Source organism: Balaenoptera physalus (assembly GCF_965194825.1).
Source record: "Balaenoptera physalus genome assembly, chromosome: 14".
NCBI lineage: Eukaryota > Metazoa > Chordata > Mammalia > Artiodactyla > Balaenopteridae > Balaenoptera > Balaenoptera physalus.
The window spans coordinates 3005615-3025248 of record NC_138893.1 but is presented as its reverse complement, the minus strand read 5'-3'; the positions used below and the strand labels follow the sequence as shown (position 1 = coordinate 3025248).

The 19634-nt window shown below is 39.5% G+C and overlaps 1 long non-coding RNA gene across 1 annotated transcript in view; it reads right to left on the bottom strand.

Moving 5' to 3' along the window:
* Positions 1 to 556: 556 nt before the first annotated feature.
* LOC309643156 overlaps positions 557 to 19634 on the bottom strand; it is a 46478-nt gene continuing 27400 nt past the window's right edge. Inside the window, exon 3 of the long non-coding RNA XR_014253587.1 lies at positions 557 to 12827. This is a non-coding gene — a long non-coding RNA (uncharacterized lncRNA). The remainder of the gene's footprint in view (positions 12828 to 19634) is intronic.

Here is a 19634-nt window from a genome sequence, read left to right as displayed (position 1 = left end):
ATGAGTCTGCAAGCAATTGACTTATTATGGTCTCTGTGCAGTCAGACCTCTCTGCTAATGATAATCTGTATTTGCAGCCGCTCCCCAGCACTAGCCTCAACTCCACCTCAGATCATCAGGCATTAGATTCTCATAAGGAGCGCGCAACCTAGATCCCTCGCATGCGCAGTTCACGGTAGGGTTCGCGCTCCTATGAGAATCTAATGCCACTGCTGATCTGACAGGAGGCGGAGCTCAGGTAGTAATGCGAGCGATGGGGAGAGGCTGTGAATACAGATGGAGCTTCGCTCGCTCGCCCACCGCTCACCTCCTGCTGTGCGGCCTGGTTCCTAACAGGCCAGCACCGGTCCATGGCCCGGGGACTGGGGACCCCTGACTTACAGAACACCCACTTCTTGGGTGAGATCTGGGTTTAGAGTTGTTTAGAAGAAATAGCCCATAGGACCAGTGTTCATTCTCCAGCAGACAGGGAACTTGTTGCTAGTAGTAGAAGGTAAGTAAAGACATAAGTTTAGTTGAAAGGACATCTGTCAGACCCGAGTTGTTTTTTTTTTTTTTTTTTTGGCTGCGTTGGGTCTTCACTGCTGCGCGCGGGATTTCTCTAGTTGTGGTGAGCAGGGGCTACTCTTCGTTGCGGTGCGCGTGCTTCTCATTGCGGTGGCTTCTCTTGTGGAGCACGGGCCCTAGGCGCGCAGGCTTCAGTAGTTGTGGCATGCAGGCTCAGTAGTTGTGGCTCACAGGCTCTAGAGTGCAGGCTCAGTAGTTGTGGCTCACGGGCTTAGTTGCCCCGCGGCATCTTCCCAGACCAGGGCTCAAACCCGTGTCCCCTACATTGGCAGGCAGATTCTTAACCACTGCGCCACCAGGGAAGCCCCAGACCCGAGTTTTATTCTCACCTCTATTACCTACTGGCTGGGTGAACCTGCACGAGGAACTTTATTTCTCTAAGGACAGCGTTAGACTCGCTGTCATTTCTTACAAGCATTAGTTTCCTTTCCTGTGGGGTGGGGAAGGCATTGTGATAGTATGTATGGGAGTGGCTGTATTTTATAAGCAAATATATGAGATGAGAAGTGTCTGTCTCCCTCTAGCCTCAAGTTCCAGAAGTGGAACTTCTACCTCTGTATGTGTGGCCAAGAGTTACATGACTTTAAAATGAGGTCATTGACAATACTCACATTAATTAAAAAGCTTTTTACAGCAGAATGTCAATATATTACTTTACAGTAAGAAATATATCTATCAAGCTAATGAGTTATATTGACTGCTGTATTTTCTCCCTGTAGGTACAGATATAGATGTAGATATAAATATATGTGAAGAAGAATTATAATCAATGAACTGGTTACCACGTGAATCTGAGTTCAGAACCAGGGGAATAAGTTGGAAGGTGTAAATGGCTGATGATTCAAAGCCATGGAAACCTAATGGATTTTTCTCTCTCTAGGGATACATTTGCCACATGGTCTAGAGACCCATGTTCTTGGGCCGGGATCTTCTTGCCCTTTTGGTGCTGGAAAGGCCCTGCCCATATTTGCTGCTTTGAATTTCCTTTTTCAGTACCAACTTCTGATGGACAAGAAGGAATGTCTTCCTTGTAAGAGTTTTTAAGTTCAGTGTACACTAAAGCTGAAATTTTAGGCTGAAATACCGTTTATTACTTTGCATGGAAATGCTAGGTAATAAGTGTATAAATGCTGGGCTGGCTTTATCTGGAACCAAGATTAAGTTTCAGCAACTTCTCCAAATGCACTTCCGAAAAATCATGAATACTTGGTAAGTTCTCTTTTTGAAAAGGAACACAGTGTTTCTACTCAGCATGAACATTATTTTTCAGTTTTTCCATATAAGAATCCTTCCTCGAAATGGTTCTTTTTCACAGAAGCTAACAGAATTATATAAAAAGATGACAATCAGTGAAAACAGAAATACCATAATAGTGGGTCCTGGGGTTACAAGACTGAGAACCTGGGAATCCAGCCCAGTTCAACATTGACAATAATGGGGCGCACATTCATGTCTCATATTCTGTGAGGGGTGGTGGAGATGAGCAAGTGTAAGGGAGTCTTCCCTGGCTCTCGGCCCATTTAGTCCATTGTTGAACCAGAAAGTGGCGTAAATTCATGGTTCTCCTGCAAGGCTGTGTAAGGACATGCAGTTCTCAAAGGAAAATGATACGTCCAATTTAGAAGTGGCAATATGGGTCAAATAAATGTAAATGGGAAGAATAACTGCTGTCGAAAAAGTCTTGGAGGCTTCCCTGGTGGCACAGTGGTTAAGAATCTGCCTGCCAATGCAGGGGACACGGGTTCGAGCCCTGGTCAGGGAAGATCCCACATGCCGCGGAGCAGCTAAGCCCGTGCGCCACAACTATTGAGGCTGAGCTCTAGAGCCCACGAGGCACAACTACTGAGCCTGCGTGCCACAACTACTGAAGCCTACGTGCCCAGAGCCCGTGCTCCACAACAAGAGAAGTCACCGCAATGAGAAGCCCACGCATTGCAGCGAAGAGTAGCCCCCGCTCACCGCAACTAGAGAAAGCCCGCGCACAGCAACGAAGACCCAATGCAGCCAAAAATAAATAAATAAATAAATAAATAAAAAGTCTTGGACTGGAAAAAGCCTTGTGGTATTAGGTATTGGAACTGCAGTATATGAGGGAAGCTATAATGGCATTTCATTTGGGTATTTTATTAGTTGGAGGGATTTTTAGAAGGTTGAAATTTGTATACTCCGTATATTGCTCCCATATTTTGAAATGTTTCTTTTAATTATATGTGTATTTTTTCCATTTTTATAGCAGAGTAAGATGGCTAAAACCTCCCAATTTCTGTCTCTGTCTTCATTATATGAAAGTAATCCACAGTGTCCATTTAAAGGTCAACTATATCTAAGTCTGAGTTAGAAACCTGCACACTGAGGTGCTGATTCCTTTTGTAACTGATCTCTAAGCAAGTAGCATGGGGATTATATTTCAATGACATTCCTCTGTAGTAATGCTCCTGTTTTTTTAAAAAAAATTCATTTTCAAAACTTCTATGCCTTGATTAAATAGGTACTGTACAATAGATCCCATAACGAATGACACAAATTAAAAAATATTACTTCATAATACATTGTCTTACTGGTAGATCTGATGTAATGGAGTTTATATTTCAGTAGGTACAACATTTTTAATAATAAAAATACTTGCATAAAATTCATATCATAGCACTTCCTGAATCTTAGGTGCTCTCTTAGTTTCAAAAATACATTTTAGGGGCTTCCGTGGTGGAGCAGTGGTTGAGAATCTGCCTGCTAGTGCAGGGGACACGGCTTCGAGCCCTGGTCTGGGAAGATCCCACATGCCGTGGAGCAGCTAAGCCCGTGCGCCACAACTACTGAGCCTGCGTGCCGCAACTACTGAAGCCCGTGTGCCTAGAGCCCGTGCTCCGCAATGAGAAGCCACTGCAACGAGAAGCCCATGCACTGCAACAAAGAGTAGCCCCCGTTCGCTGCAACTAGAGAAAGCCCACACACAGCCGCGAAGACCCAGCACAGCCAAAAACAAATAAATAAAATAAATAAATTTATTAAAAAAATACATTTTAATTTTGAAAGAGACAATTTCTGGGAAGAGTTTAAATACCCAGCACACACGATGTGTTGTGAATCATCTGCCTTTGACAGCTAACATGCCAGTAGTTACGCTTTATCAGAAACTTTTGCATGTGAAATTAGGGCAGGGACCCTCTGCAAGGAATTTTTTAGACTCTTAGTTTTATTGGCTAAATATAAGAGTCCTGAGATCAATAAGTGAAGGAGAATTACATACTATAAATTATCATGAGAAGAAAGCACATTTCTAATTAATTAATTTTTGACTTACGATCAAATGACTGAACTTTGTGGTGCTTTGTCCTCTAAATTATAAGATAAGCGTGGCGAAATGATAGTAGAGGGGTCTAGCTGAGTCAGTGCTTAGGAAGCTTTTTGAGAACCTTGGACTGTAAGTGCTGCACACGTTGAGGGGGCAGTTACAGGGATAGCATAGTAGAGTGCATTATGGAGAAATAATGCAAACGATAGTGTTGCCAGAGATGTTTCCCTTTCTGTTAAACCTTTAATATATCACTTAGGTGTGATTAGTTTCTTCTCCGTACAAGCAGCCACAACCGTCATCGCACTGATGGAAAAAATTGATAAAGAAGAGGAAAGGAAGAAACGAAGGCAGAAAAATAAAGAAGGCAGAAGGAAGAGAGCCAGATAGAAGGCACACAGTCACAGTTATTCCGTGGGCAGAAGTCACTGATCAGATCTGCTTGCTCTTCCACTCTTGCCAGGTGTAGTTATAAGCCTTTAGGTTCTTTATTTTACAGTTAAGATTTTAAACTCTGAAAATCTCAGCATATCTTTTCGCTGTCACTGGACAGGTGCCATGTGGTCATTTTGTAGAAGGACCATTTATGACCCACACGGACCAGAGAGGGGAGAAAGGGGGATGGTTGATTTAAATACCCTAATGCAGAATTTACTGTGGATTTAAAGTCTCTGACTTAATGTTGCATTAACTACTGGTGGCTGCTTTACTGCCTTTAAAACATGCATATATAACTGGATACTGTAATGCTTTGAGGGTAAAATATATACTAACTCACACTAAAATAAATACTCTTCACGGTGAAGTTCATGTAGACATAAATTAATCATTTACCAGTTAACCAATATGCACAGGAAAGAAATAGATCACTTATTAAAGGTTGCCTCATCTATAAAATGGGGAAAAAAACTGCTGATATATTTTACAGTGGTGCTGTGAGGGAAAATATATGAAATTATTGCTAAGCAGTCTATAAACCATAAAATACAGTATGAACATTAAATTAATAATATTTGTACTAATTCAGATTCAACACACTCTGCCTTAAATATATCTCTTTTCCTATCGAAGTATGCACATAACCAAGCTGAGGCTTTTTATTTAATTTTTATTGGTGTCTTTGGAATTCTGCAGAGCATCGCAGAAGTTACTGGTCATGTTAGAAACTTTTCAGTCCCAACATTTCTGAGACAAAGTTCTTGGCTGTTCACATCCCCAATCCCATTTTTAAAGTTCTTTCCCGAAGGGTCTTAGGTCTTTCACTTGCATAGACATAGCAGTTACGAAGGGGACATCGGTGTGAATTTTTCAATCAGGTGGAAGTGATGAACATGCTCTGTGGCTTGGTTTATTCTAAATTATGGACTGAAATCGGGAAGCAATGTTAAATTAGCGGGGGGGTACGTCGGGTCTCTGCATATTGCATCGAACTCATCTGAGATGTAAACGTTCTGTGCTTCAGCAGCGTGGCCTGAAGCAGCAGGGTTTCAAGGATATCATGCTGCTCAAAACGTTACAGGCTTGAGAGATAAATCAAGCTCCTGTTTCTCAGCTCAAGTTCAGAAATGTCGTTCAAGGGCACAAGGGAGAACTAAGCAATATAAAACATATTTCCCTCACTCTTCTACCTTTTCTTCTTCTTTTTTAATGGAATCTTATTATTTAGAAGAGCAGCTTGTACAAAACCTGTAATCCATTCAGCACATTTTTAACATTGTCAAGTGTCGCTTTGACTCTCAATGATGAAACACATCAGGCATTTCTTCACTCACCTCCTTTTTATAGCGGCCGTTAATACAGAAATACCTCCTCATCTTCCACTATGAAATGACAAATGGCTGACTGGAGAAATCTGAAATATTGCCAAATCTCCCCTCTGTATCGTGTGTCATCAGCAATGATACACAGCGACTAATCTTTGGTCATGAACTATATTTATGGCTTTCTTGTCATCAGGAGGTATGTATTTGCTCGAATCAGGTTTAAGGCTCTAATATTTATGCTAGGAATGTGTGTGCTAGAAAAAGTCTACCTAGGTCCAAAGGAAAATAACCCTCACATTTTCTTTCATTTAACTATTTTGAGCACTTACTTGGCATTTTCATCAGTATCTCTTTTTTGCATCAGGATTCACCCAGGAGTGTTCTGATTAGGAATCTAATCTATCCCAGTCAATTTACCCTTTTGCTGATAACAGTCTCCTTGTCTAATAGGAAAAGTAACAGGGAAAGGAACATGGCTAAAGTGCATACTTATCCCAGTCGAAGCTTATCAGAGATCAAAAGGAAACACAGTGAAACCGTTTCCTCCATTTCCTAAATCCAACTCGGGGTTAGGGGCATTGAAGTTTTCCTAAAGGAACTATCATAAGGGCAGAGCACCAGAATAAAAAACCAGGGAGGCAAAATTAAGGCTTAGAGGGAAACAAAATAAGGTCAGTAAGGCAACAATTCTACTTCAGTTCAAGTTAACTAATACCAAGTGCCTGATACCAGCCAAAACTAACCAAAATCACTGCCCGCATAGAGCTTACCTTCTAGTGGAGGGAGACAGACAATAAATAAATGAGCAATAAATGAGTCAGTTATATAATTTATCAGATGGTGGCGATTATCATGGTGAGAAACACATCAGGGGAGGAAAATAGGAATTGGTGGGAAGGGGTTGCATTTTTAGAAGGGTGGTTAGTGAAGATCTTACTGAGAAGTTGACATTTGAGGGAAGACTTGAAGGAGATAAGAGAGCAGCTCATGTGGATTCCCTGGGAAGAGTGTCCCACATGGGACATAGCATGTGCAAAGGCCCGGAGGCAGGAACATGCCTGCTGTGCTGGCAGAACTGTAGCAAGCTGTAGTGATTGGAGTGGAGTAAGTGTGGGGATGGGGGCAGGAGGAGAGAGTGGTCAGGGTGGGCTGAAACATAGATGGCCTGAGGACCATTGTTAGGCTCTAGCTTTTACTCTGATTGTAACAGGGAACCACTGGAGAGTTTTGAGTCAGGGAACAAAATGACCTGACTTATACTTTATTGACAGATTGGGAGTTTGGGATTGGCATGTACAGACTGCTATACTTAAAAAATAGATAACCAACAAGGGCCTACTGTATAGCACAGGGAACGCTGCTCAATATTCTGTAATAACCTAAATGGGAAAAGAATTTGAAAAAGAATAGATACATGTATATGTATAACTCAGTCACTTTGCAGTACACCTGAAACTAACACAACACTGTTAATCAGCTCCGCTCCAATATAAAATAAAAATTAAGAAAGAAAAGAAAAGAAAAGAAAATAGACGGTAGGGTGCAAGGGTGGAAGCAAGGAGATAATTAAAATGAAAAGTTCAGCTCTCCTCTCTGCATAAATTTAATGAATATGAGCCAGGAATTGGGAGACAATAGTTCAGAGTTATATGCAAAGACCCTGAAGTTGTAACTACACAAAGCTAAAACTGGTTGGAAGAGAGAGTTCAATAAAGCAATCCATTTCCTCAGCACCAAATGTTAAGTCTGAAAACATTTTAAACTAAGTTGATGAATAACCAATGATAAAATTTTAAGGCTTGGGGACTTTGAATATCTATTGCTAAGGAATAGATTAAAAAAAAAATATCCTTCCTTAACACAGGGTCTGGGTTGTGGAATCAAACAGATGCCGGTTATGATGTTGAAATTGTCTCCTCAAGTACCTTTTGGTCCTGGAAACCCAAAAAAAGAAAAAAACAAAAGAAATCAAGACCTTTTGGTTGGAAGCTGTGGAAACTTGAAGAGTTAAGGAGAATGCAAACCAGCAAGAAAAATGAAGGAAGCCATAATTTGGATTAATTGTGTTTTTATTTTCAAATTTAAAACATACGAATGATGGGAAGAAAAAAAATAGTTGAGTCTCCTTCAGGGAACAAAGAAATGGAGAAATGAAAATACTGACGAAAGGTGAATTCAGCTTATAGTCACCCTTCCTGGCAGTCTGAATTATTAGGTTATGCAGCAGAGCTCTCCCCATTTCTCCTGGGTGGTTTGGGTTTGGAACAAATTGGACCTGAAAAAGTGTCAAAATTCACAGTAGGATCACCTACTCACATCACCATTTCTCTCTCTGAAGTAGGTTACTACATTCACCTAGGGAAATTTCTATTGAATTATAATTAGGTGGCTAATTAAAAAGTAGATTATCAACTGTATTAAAATATGAGAGAAAGATGTGCACATCATTTGTTCTTTAATTTAGGAAATCCACTGTTTCCTTAAAAATATTCTCACTGGAAAATTCCATGTATAATATGTATGTTTTCTTTTTTCATCTTAAATCAGTTTTATTGAAGCAAGTCTAAGATTTTGTTTATTGAGGTAATGGAAATAATTTGAGCTTCCTCTGTTAATTAAAAAAAGTACCTATATATCATAGTTATCATTCTTTAGAATGAGAACTGATGGCCATGCAAAGCAATGCAAGGTTCCCAGAAGAAATAATAATAATGAAAATAATAACTGCTACCATTTATTCACTGCTAATATACGTCAAATGCTGGATATCTTATTTAATTCCCTCAACAATCCTATGAGGTAATTTTATGCCTATTAAACAGATGAGGAAACTGAGCTCAGAGAAGTTAGGCAAATTATTCAAAGTCACACAGCTTGATGGTTATAAAGCTGAAATTCAAACTCAAGTCTTTTTGACCTAAATAATCTTGCATTAAGAAGAGTTCCCCCACCCTCAAAGCTAAAGCTATATGGTTGCATTCAACTGGTTTTGAAATTGATAATGTTCATGTACCATATAAACAGTTAATCAGGATCTTATATTAATCAGAAGACCATATTTCCTAGCCATTTGTCCAAACATCAGTTTATTTTATAAAGTAAATGATCGTCAGGAGACTCCTGAGCCATTCCTAACAGCAGAAGTTAAAAAGTCACCTGTTACTGTAAGTTATTATTTGTCTTTCCTATTTCCTTCGAATTTCTAAGAAGGTAAAAATTAAATGATAGCCCTTGAACTTTGGTATGATCCTATTTATGAGCCTGCTACACTAGTCAAGTATTAAGTGGGTCAGTCTGTCCCTAAAAATTGGCCACCCCAAGTAGATGACATAGCTGACAGGCACGACTGACTGTGCTGGGATGGGCTTCCCGAATTGCTTATTCAGTCCTGATACCAGGCAGGTTACTTGGAGTTCCTTCTCAAATAAATAACGACAACAACAACAATGTAACGATACTAATATTTACTGTGGGCCTGTTGTGTGTCACACACTGTGCTCATTGCATACACCACTTCACTTTGCTCCGGGCTTTCTCAGTTTTGGTACTACCGACCTTTTGGGCTGGATGAGTTTTTGGAGTGGGGAGGGTTGTCCTGTGCATCTTAAGAAGAACTGAAACATCCCTGGTCTCTACTCCCCAGCTGCCAGTGGCGCACCCACCCCCTCCAGTTGTCACAGCCCAAAGTATCTCCAGACATTGCCAAACGTCTCCTGGGAGGGCAAAATCGCCCCCAGTTGAGAGAGAACCTCTGTTTTACTTCCTCAACAACTCGAGGGAGGTCAGTACTATTAGATTAGTAATATTACTGTTGAGGAAACTGTGGCTCCAGGAGGGTGAAGTAAATGCCTGAGGTCTCACAGTTAGTAAATTACGGAGATGGAATGCACGTAGATCACCTGCCTCTTGAATGCTGTTATTCCATGGTTGAAACTCATAAGTGAAGGAGTGCCCTCTTTCCCACCCTCTTCACTCTTATATTTCATCATGGGGTGGAGCAGTGGGAAGGAAGAGAGGGTGCACGAGACATAGTACACAGAATTTCTATTGTATCATGGTCTTTTATTTGACAGATTAATTCCATTTTAATTGGAGTTCTGAAAACTAACGAAAAAAAAATTACAAGTGTTAGATGGTCTGTTCTCAGGGTTTTTGAATCTGATTGAATTCTAACCAATTAGCATGCCATTATGGAGGAGTATTACGTTGAGAATCAATATTACACTAAACACTAATATTTTATTCAGTGTTAAAAATCTATACAAATGGTAATACAAGTGCTTTATTCCTACTTTCTCTAAATGAGAAGAAGTCCTTCCTTAGGGCAATTCCAGCTACAAAGAAAATGTTATCTTCTGAGGAGACTATTGGTATTAAACTTAACATAGATCATTGCTTAAATGAATCAGTAAGATTTAAGTGAATGAAGTTTGTTTATTTTATTGTAAAGTGTATAAGTTTTTCAGGGTATCAAAAATTGTTTTCCTTTTAATACCTATAGTATAATCCCATGTTAAGATGACAACAAAATTACATTATTGACCAATACTGCTAAACAGGACAAAATAACTGTCATATTCTGATTGTAGGATATCATTTCTTTCTTCCTTTTTTTCTACAATATTTCTACCCATTTTTTTATTCAGATATAATCTTAGGCTGGAATTGGAACCTATATCCAGATTCTGCATTTTACGTCTTCTTTGCAAAGAGGAATTAATACACCTAGATAAACAGTAAACTAGATAAACATCTAATAAGCACCTAGAAATAGGTCACCGAGGCAAGATTTAACACCAGGATTTTAGGAATTCCCTGGCAGTCCAGCGGTTAGGACTCTGCGCTTTCACTGCTGAGGGACTGTGAGGGCATGGCTTCGACCCCTCGTTGGGGAACTAAGATCCCACAAACCGTGAGGTGCGGCCAAAAACAAACAAACAAACAAAACCGGGATTTCAGATCTGCTTTGCATATTGTGCCCCTTTGTGCCTTTCCCAGCATCTGACCTTGCCACGTTCTTTAATTTCAGACCCTGGGTCCACTGTGTGCACCCTGTGGCTCTTCCTGGTCCCTCCCTTCATCTCGCCTGTCCTTCTTCTGCTTCTGCTCTCCTAACTTCAGTAGCTTTTTCAAGCTTCCAAGCTAGGGTAGCACCGCGAGATTACTATAGTTTGGATCTAATGAAGGCATTTACAATTTTTTTTTTTTTATCACTTGTGTACTTTAATTCCCAACTTCTCAAATATTTGAAAACCTTAAGCAAACTATGCCTTTTAAAACGTACCTAACTTTGTGAATGACTATACTTTGTTCTTCAGTATTAGAAAAGTTTTTCTCTATACTTTAGTGATCTCCCAGTTGGGTTGGCAAGATCAGTCAGTTAATATGCACATACTTTGAAAAAGCGACTCTTTAGGAAAGGGATGCTTATAATCCCATGGCATTATTAGGAGTTAAAAACTGCCATGCAGAACGAAAGCAGGAAAAAAAAAACTGAATAAATGAAACTAACCGAAAAATTAGAAATTGAAGGTATATTCAGCATGGCAATCACCATTACAAATAGGAAAATTTAAAGTAAGAAAACATTTAATTGGTTGACTTCTCTAAAATATTGATTGGATTTCATTAATAAACATTTTATGCATATGGCTATTCTGAAAGTTCCTTTAAAAAAAAGACTAATGCCTTAATGAGAGGTATTATCACATGAACATATTTGAATCTGGCTTATGAAAAACGGGACTTGAGAATTTAAAATGTGTGCATAAAATGCAAATGGATTTAATTAACTGAAAGCCCATAAGACAGAACTTCTTCAAATAAGCAATTACTTTGGGGACTAATCGTGTAAATAGGATCCTGATTCATTAGCACAAATACCCATATGAGAGAAGGATCAGCAAATTTTATTCTTTAGATTATTTATGCACACATGGTAATATCTCATTAATTTAGGACTTCAATAAATTTAAAATCTTTTGATAATTTGATCATGAGCTGGGCTGACGTTTACCTTTCTTTTGCAAACATTTTATTTATAGGTAGATAACATATGGTGTTTTAAACATTTATTTCCAGTCTTATGTACACTTTTAGACACAGAATAAGCTATTTTCAGTGAACCTCAGGCACTTTACAAGCTCCTACATACACCCAATCTATATGCTAATAACAAAATGTTCATATGATTTATTATAACAGGTCTCCTTAAGGATTTCTGTTTTATAATGTTTTGTTGAAGTTTCTATATGTAGTTTAAAGTAATAAAGCCACATTTGTTTAACAGTTATCTATAATTCATCCTTCCCACAAGTTCAAATATGCCCACATCCCTAATTCATTAGAATAAATGTAATTTTGCAATATTCACATCTCTACATATAGACAGAATTTTTCTTTTCAATATGCATTAGAACCCATAAAGAAAAATAAAATACAACGAAGAGTGAAAATAAATGATTTTGTGAGTGTGGGCAGAGGAGAGTGAACTGCTTCAAATCATTTTAAGTCCTTTAGGCACAATGCACTGGTGAGAACTCAACAATATAGCCCTTTCCTCAAAAGCCAATTTCGCTCGCTTCAGATGACTCAGTTCTAATCACTTGCAAAGTGATAATAAGTTTTTCCAATTAAAGACAGTCAGTGTCCAGGCCCAAAGGGGTGGATGCTTCAAACTAGGGCATCTGGGATGAAGAGAAGTGCCACTGCACAGCAGTCTGGCATTTGGAAATCTTTCTTGTATGTGGCCATGACTTTTCAGCGTCCACATGTCAGTTTTCTGCACAGATGCCACTCACTAAGGAATCTCAAAAGTGTTTATAAAGTGAATAGAAGAATTATGTTAATTTAATGATCAAAACTCATACATAGGTCTACATATGAGTAGATCAAAATGACTAAAATTCTAAACCATGTAAAACATATGTAGCATGGATTAAAAACCACAACTGAACTAAAAAATTGAAATTCCCCTCTTTTATGAAACATTCTGAGGACAGATCTAGATACTGGAAGTTATGTCATGTTCCCACAAGAAGTATTTCCATTTCTTTTTGAGTATTGTGCGAGGATTAGAACTACCCATAGTAGTAGTTACTTACCACATGAAGGGGAAGAATGAGCTTCAATTCCATTTTCATAACTTAATCAAGAGTACTTGCTGGAAGAGGCCTCTTTCATGTGCTTCTGGGTAGTTATAAAACCTGGGTAGGAGATACAAGCGTGGAATGTTTTATCATCAAGAAGAAAACTTTACAAGGAATAATAGTTTGTTACGTCAGTGATTGTTTCCCGTCGGAACGAGAGCTATCCCAGCCAACCGTATGCTATTTACAGATCAACTCGGTGCCCACAAAAGTTGGAGCAAGAAAGGCTGAAATGACTACCGCCATTAAAGAAAGGAGACCGGGGGCCGTCCACATCCCATTTGGTATTTGTCTGGGTGAAGTGAAGATCCTTAACTTTTTCACCCAGGCTCAGTTCCTTCATCTCTCTTGTGGGAGTACTCATGCCAGCTATTCGATGGGCCGCTCTGATGAGCAGATGAGACAATGTGTAGAAGGACATTTAGTTAACAGTAAAACGATTTCACTTATTTCTGCTCTGACTGTATCATAAGGATTTGAGGTGGCTTCCAAAAAGAAAAATGAAGAAATATGAATAAACATAAGAAAATAAGGTTGAGAGTAAAAAAGGAAGAAGTGTATATACTACCTATGTTGGTCAACACTTGAGATGATTGAAGTTACAATTTGGATTTGAATTTCTTGGTAATTTAGGAAAAAGGAAAACATAATTTCTTTTTAATCTCCTATTATTAGAAGGGAGAAAATACATCACTTCCCCCAAAGAAGCCAAGTATTTTATCCTCTTGATACGAAATTCATAGAAAATTCTTACATGTAAAACACGATACAGGGACACTGAGATAAAATGAGCTATCCCATTTGACAAGAGTAGAGCTGACTACCTACCATGAAAATGGAAGGGCAAAAGAGTACTTTTGCTTGGAGGTAGTTATTACTGCTATGAAAATTGTATTACTCCTAGAGACAAACCTGAAGCTTGAATTAGGGAAATCCTAAATGTAAGCCCACCTCACTCCCAGTTAACAAATGATCCAGCTCTCCTCCCTTGCTGTGCCTTCCTAACAAACATACAAGGAGCTCCTTAAGTCATGTTGTCAGCAGTGAGGATAGTTTCTGAAGGAAGTCACTGATTGCTCATGACTCTAGGCCAGTTGCTGTTCATGAATAAACAGGTGGTAGAGCTGCAAAGATAATGAATGCAGACGTGATATAGTACTGACCGCCGCACAGCCCATTTTGTGAGGCCATTCCAAAGGGAAAGGATGAGAAAGGGAAAAGATACAACCGCATGATTATACTGTAAACGAAACAAACCACAGCATGGAGCTCTTCCTTGAAATCCACATGTTTTCCTGACTTCCTTGAAACCTCACTTCCAATCTTACAGGAAACACCTCTTAATTTTCCTCTTTTGGCTCTTCTTCTTCTTCCCCTTAAATGTGGACCTTCCTGAAGGCTCTCCACTTGGCAGCAATTTCATTCACACTCCCACCTTAAATTGTCTTTTTTGATGCTTCTCCAGGCTGGATTCTCATCCCCATCCTCTCCCGAATTTGCTCTTCTTTTTTGTGCCTAACGTCAGTGGCATTGTCACCCTCTGTGGCTTGAACCCTTTGTGTCATCACCGCACCTCCACGCAAAACATACCCGCCTGACTATGGCCACTTGGCGCACAAACTTCACTTCCCTTTTACACGTCCAAGGCCTTTGGTGATCAAAAACTCACCCAGCCTCCACCATCTCCCATCCAGGCGATGGGCTCCAATCTCATGTACCCCTGCTTCCAGTCGCCATCATTTTGCAGATTTCGGGATGGATCCTAGTTTTCTTCCTAAACCTCACGCTTCCCCACTTGCTTGAAAACTTCAAACAGCTCTCCAGTCCCTGTAGGATCAAGTCTAAACCTTCTCAGCAGAACTTGCCGATAGCTGAGATCAATACATTTACCACTTTTCACAGAACCTTTCTAGTCCTACTAAGCCATTTCCCCTCTCTGTGCCCCCCTCCCCAAAAGCTGTTTCCTGTCTCCATGACTTTGGTTACTAGCTTTCTGCCTATGAAATGCTCCTCTCTTAACAACCAGTTCAAATACCACCTCTTTCAGGGATCTTCCTGAATTCTTGTGTAGAATCCATTGTACCCTCCTCTACAAACCCAAGGATCCTTAACTGTACACTCACTACAAGAATCACATTTATAGTACTCTGGCTTTATTTATTTATTTATTTATTTATTTTATAGAGCAATTTCAATATTTATTAAGTATCAGATTGTATTATACAATTCTATATTTCTGTCATCTGAATTATTTTTTCAAATCGAAATTGGTTTTGGTCTTTTCACTGCTAAGGAAATTTATATTACCTTATGCCTAGTAGTAATTTAATATGGACATGTCAATTTAAATCCTCAACAGTCACCATCATGTGAAGTCCTATTTTCTCTTTCCCTATCACTTCACGGAGGGTCTTCATCTTCCATTAGATTATTATTATTTTTTTTAACATCTTTATTGGAGTATAATTGCTTTACAATGGTGTGTTAGTTTCTGTTGTATAACAAAGTGAATCATCTATACGTATACATATATCCCCATATCTCCTCCCTCTTGCTTCTCCCTCCCACCCTCCCCTATCCCACCCCTCTAGGTGGTCACAGAGCACCGAGCTGATCTCCCTGTGCTATGCGGCTGCTTCCTATTAGCTATCTATTTTACATTTGGTAGTGTATATATGTCCATGCCACTCTCTCACTTTGTCCCAGCTTACCCTTCCGCCTCCCTATGTCCTCATGTCCATTCTCTACATCTGCGTCTTTATTCCTCTCCTGCCCCTAGGTTCTTCAGAACCATTTTTTTTTTTTTTTTAGATTTTTAGATATATATGTGTTAGCATATGCTTTTTGTTTTTCTCTTTCTGACTTACTTCACTCTGCATGACAGACTCTAGGTCCATCCACCTCACTACAAATAACTCAATTTCGTTTCTTTTTATGGCTGAGTAATATTCCATTGTATATATGTGCCACATCTTCTTTATCCATTCGTCTGTCGATGGACAACTTAGGTTGATTCCACGTCCTGGCTATTGTAAATAGAGCTGCAATGAACATTGTGGTACATGACTCTTTTTGAATTATGGTTTTCTCAGGGTATATGCCCAGTAGTGCGATTGCTGGGTTGTATGGTAGTTCTATTTTTAGTTTTTTAAGGAACCTCCATAGTGGCTGTATCAATTTACATTCCCACCAACAGTGCAAGAGGGTTCCCTTTCTCCACACCTTCTCCAGCATTTATTGTTTGTAGATTTTTTGATGATGGCCATTCTGACCTGTGTGAGGTGATACCTTATTATAGTTTTGATTTACATTTCTCTAATTAGTGATGTTGAGCATCCTTTCATGTGTTTGTTGGCAATCTCTGTATCTTCTTTGGAGAAATGTCTATTTAGGTCTTCTGCCCATTTTTGGATTGGGTTTTTTTTTTTTTTTTTTTTTTTAATTTTATTTATTTATTTTATTTTTATTTAATTAATTAATTAATTTATTTATGGCTGCATTGGGTCTTCGTTTCTGTGCGAGGGCTTTCTCTTGTTGCGGCAAGTGGGGGCCACTCTTCATCGCGGTGTGTGGGCCTCTCACTATCGTGGCCTCTCTCGTTGTGGAGCACAGGCTCCAGACGCGCAGGCTCAGTAATTGTGGCTCACGGGCCTAGTTGCTCTGCTGCATGTGGGATCTTCCCAGACCAGGGCTCGAACCCGTGTCCCCTGCATTGGCAGGCAGACTCTCAACCACTGCGCCACCAGGGAAGCCCGGGTTGTTTGTTTTTTTGGCATTGAGCGGCATGAGCTGCTTGTAAATTTTGGAGATTAATCCTTTGTCAGTTGCTTTGTTTGCAAATATTTTCTCCCATTCTGAGGATTATCTTTTCATCTTGTTTTATGGTTTCCTTTGCTGTGCAAAAGCTTTTAAGTTTCATTAGGTCCCATTTGTTTATTTTTGTTTTTATTTCCATTTCCCTAGGAGGTGGGTCCAAAAGGATCTTGCTGTGATTTATGTCATAGAGTGTTCTGCCTATGTTTTCCTCAAAGAGTTTTATAGTGTCTGGACTTACACTTAGGTCTTTAATCCATTTTGAGTTTATTTTTGTGTATGGTGTTAGGGAGTGTTCTAATTTCATTCTTTTAAAAGTAGCAGTTGTGGCTTTATTTTTGATAGCTGTAAATACAGCATCGTGAAGAGCTCTCAGAAAGCTTATAATCTAGCTAGGGAAACCCTGCTTTATTCACATTTCTAACTGCCCTGGTGTAATACTTTATGCTTGAATATTGTGGGTACCATATAAATAATAGGCGATAAGATGGTTTTTTTAAAGTCAAATGGCACCATGAAAAGCTCTGAAGATAGGGTTACGGACACCATTTTAGAAAAAAAAAACCCAAATAGAGGTAGAAGTGTTACTTTTCTCTCTTCATTATTTTAACATATGTGTTTGATCAATTTATAAAAATCAAGTAATTGTTTACATCCTATCTCCCATTAGGGATAGAAAATGTCTTCCTGGTCCCTGTCCTGTTGCCCTACGCATATAAGATAGTTTCCTATTTGTTGAATGAATAAGTGGTGACTCATCCACTTATCTCTCTCCAGTTGGCCTCCAATCTTTCTCTTCCCCTTTATAGCCGCACTGCTGTAAATAATTTCCGATGCTCGTCTTTCTTTTCTTACCTTCCAGTCTGCAGCTCACACCACTTCAGTCTGACCTCTGCCTTACCACGGTGCTCACTGTGATGAGATACAGCCTTTCACTCCTTTCCCTCTGGGTGGGCTCACACGTTGGTGTTGCCCAGGGGCAGGGAGGGAAGTTGAGGCTGCAGCTCATGCCACAGAAGTTGCGGAGAATGTACTCTGCAGTGTCTCAGCCCGTGGCCTCCTCCCCCACCACAGCAGTGCTAGCAAGTGGGTGAGGTGAGTCAACACTGCTTCATGAACATTCGGTTTATTTACCCTGCTCACAAGAGCACCATCGGGCGGGTGAACAGGCAGCTCATAGAATTCCCTGGTGTCAGGGTCAGATTTTCTCTCCACTTCACATCCCCAGAACCTCAGACTGTTCTGTGCACAGATTCCACCCAGTTCCACTCTCTCTCGTGGTTGCCAACATGTCAGAATGGCTTTCCTCTCTATCACACCTGCTCCCGAACATCTTCTTAAGGTATATGTAAAATATGAACATGTGAAATAGTCTCAAACACACATGACCACATTCAGAACCAGTTACAGGTCTGTTTCCCAGACATATCATTTAGTAATTTCTCTTTATTTTTTATTTTTTTCTTTGTTGTCATCCATTTTATACACATCAGTGTATACGTGTCAATCCAGATCTCCCAATTCATCCCACCACCACCCCCGCTCCCTACCGCTTTCCCCCCTTGGTGTCCATACGTTTTTTTCTCTACGTCTGTGTCTCAGTTTCTGCTCTGCAAACTGGTTCATCTGTACCATTTTCTAGGTTCCACATATATGCGTTAATATACGATATTTGTTTTTCTCTTTCTCATTTAATTCACTCTGTATGACAGTCTCTAGGTCCATCCACGTCTCTACAAATGACCCAATTTTGTTCCTTTTTATGGTTGAGTAATATTCCACTGTATATATGTACCACCTCTTCTTTATCCATTTGTCTGTTGATGGGCATTTAGGTTGCTTCCATGACCTGGCTATTGTAAATAGTGCTGCAATGTACATTGGGGTGCATGTGTCTTTTTGAATTGTGGTTTTCTCTGGGTATATGCCCAGTAGTGGGATTGCTGGGTCATATGGTAATTCTATTTTTAGTTCTTTAAGGAACCTCCATACTGTTCTCCATAGTGGCTGTATCAATTTACATCGCCACCAACAGTGCAAGAGGGTTCCCTTTTCTGCACACCCTCTCCAGCATTTGTTGTTTGTAGATTTTCTGGTGATGCCCATTCTAACTGGTGTGAGGTGATACCTCATTGTAGTTTTGATTTGCATTTCTCTAATAATTAGTGATGTTGAGCAGCTTTTCATGTGCTTCTTGGCCATCTGTATGTCCTCTTTGGAGAAATGTCTGTTTAGGTCTTCTGCCCATTTTTGGATTGGGTTGTTTGTTTTTTTGATATTGAGCTGCATGAGCTGTTTATATATTTTGGAGATTAATCCTTTGTCCGTTGATTCATTTGCAAATATTTTTTCCCATTCTGACAGTTGTCTTTTCGTCTTGTTTGTAGTTTCCTTTGCTTTGCAAAAGCTTGTAAGTTTCATTACGTCCCAGTTGTTTATTTTTGTTTTTATTTCCATTACTCTAGGAGGTGAATCAGAAAAGATCTTGCTGTGATTTATGTCAAAGAGTGTTCTTCCTATGTTTTCCTCTATGAGTTTTATGGTGTCTGGTCTTATATTTAGGTCTCTAATCCATTTTGAGTTTACTTTTGTGTATGGTGTTAGGGAGTGTTCTAATTTCATTCTTTTACATGTAGCTGTCCACTTTTCCCAGCACCACTTATTGAAGAGACTGTCTTTTCTCCATTGTATATCCTTGCCTCCTTTGTCATAGATTAGTTGGCCATAGGTGCATGGGTTTATCTCTGGGCTTTCTATCCTGTTCTATTGATCTGTATTTCTGTTTTTGTGCCAGTACCATATTGTCTAGATTACTGTAGCTTTGTAGTATAGTCTGAACTCAGTTTCCCCTCAAGACTGCGTTGGCTATTCGGGGTCTTTTGTGTCTCCATACAAATTTTAAGATTCTTTGTTCTAGTTCTGTAAAAAATGCCATTGGTTATTTGATAGGGATTGCACTGAATCTGTAGATTGCTTTGGGTAGTATAGTCATTTTCACAATATTGATTCTTCCAATCCAAGAACATGGTATATCTCTCTGTCTGTTGGTAT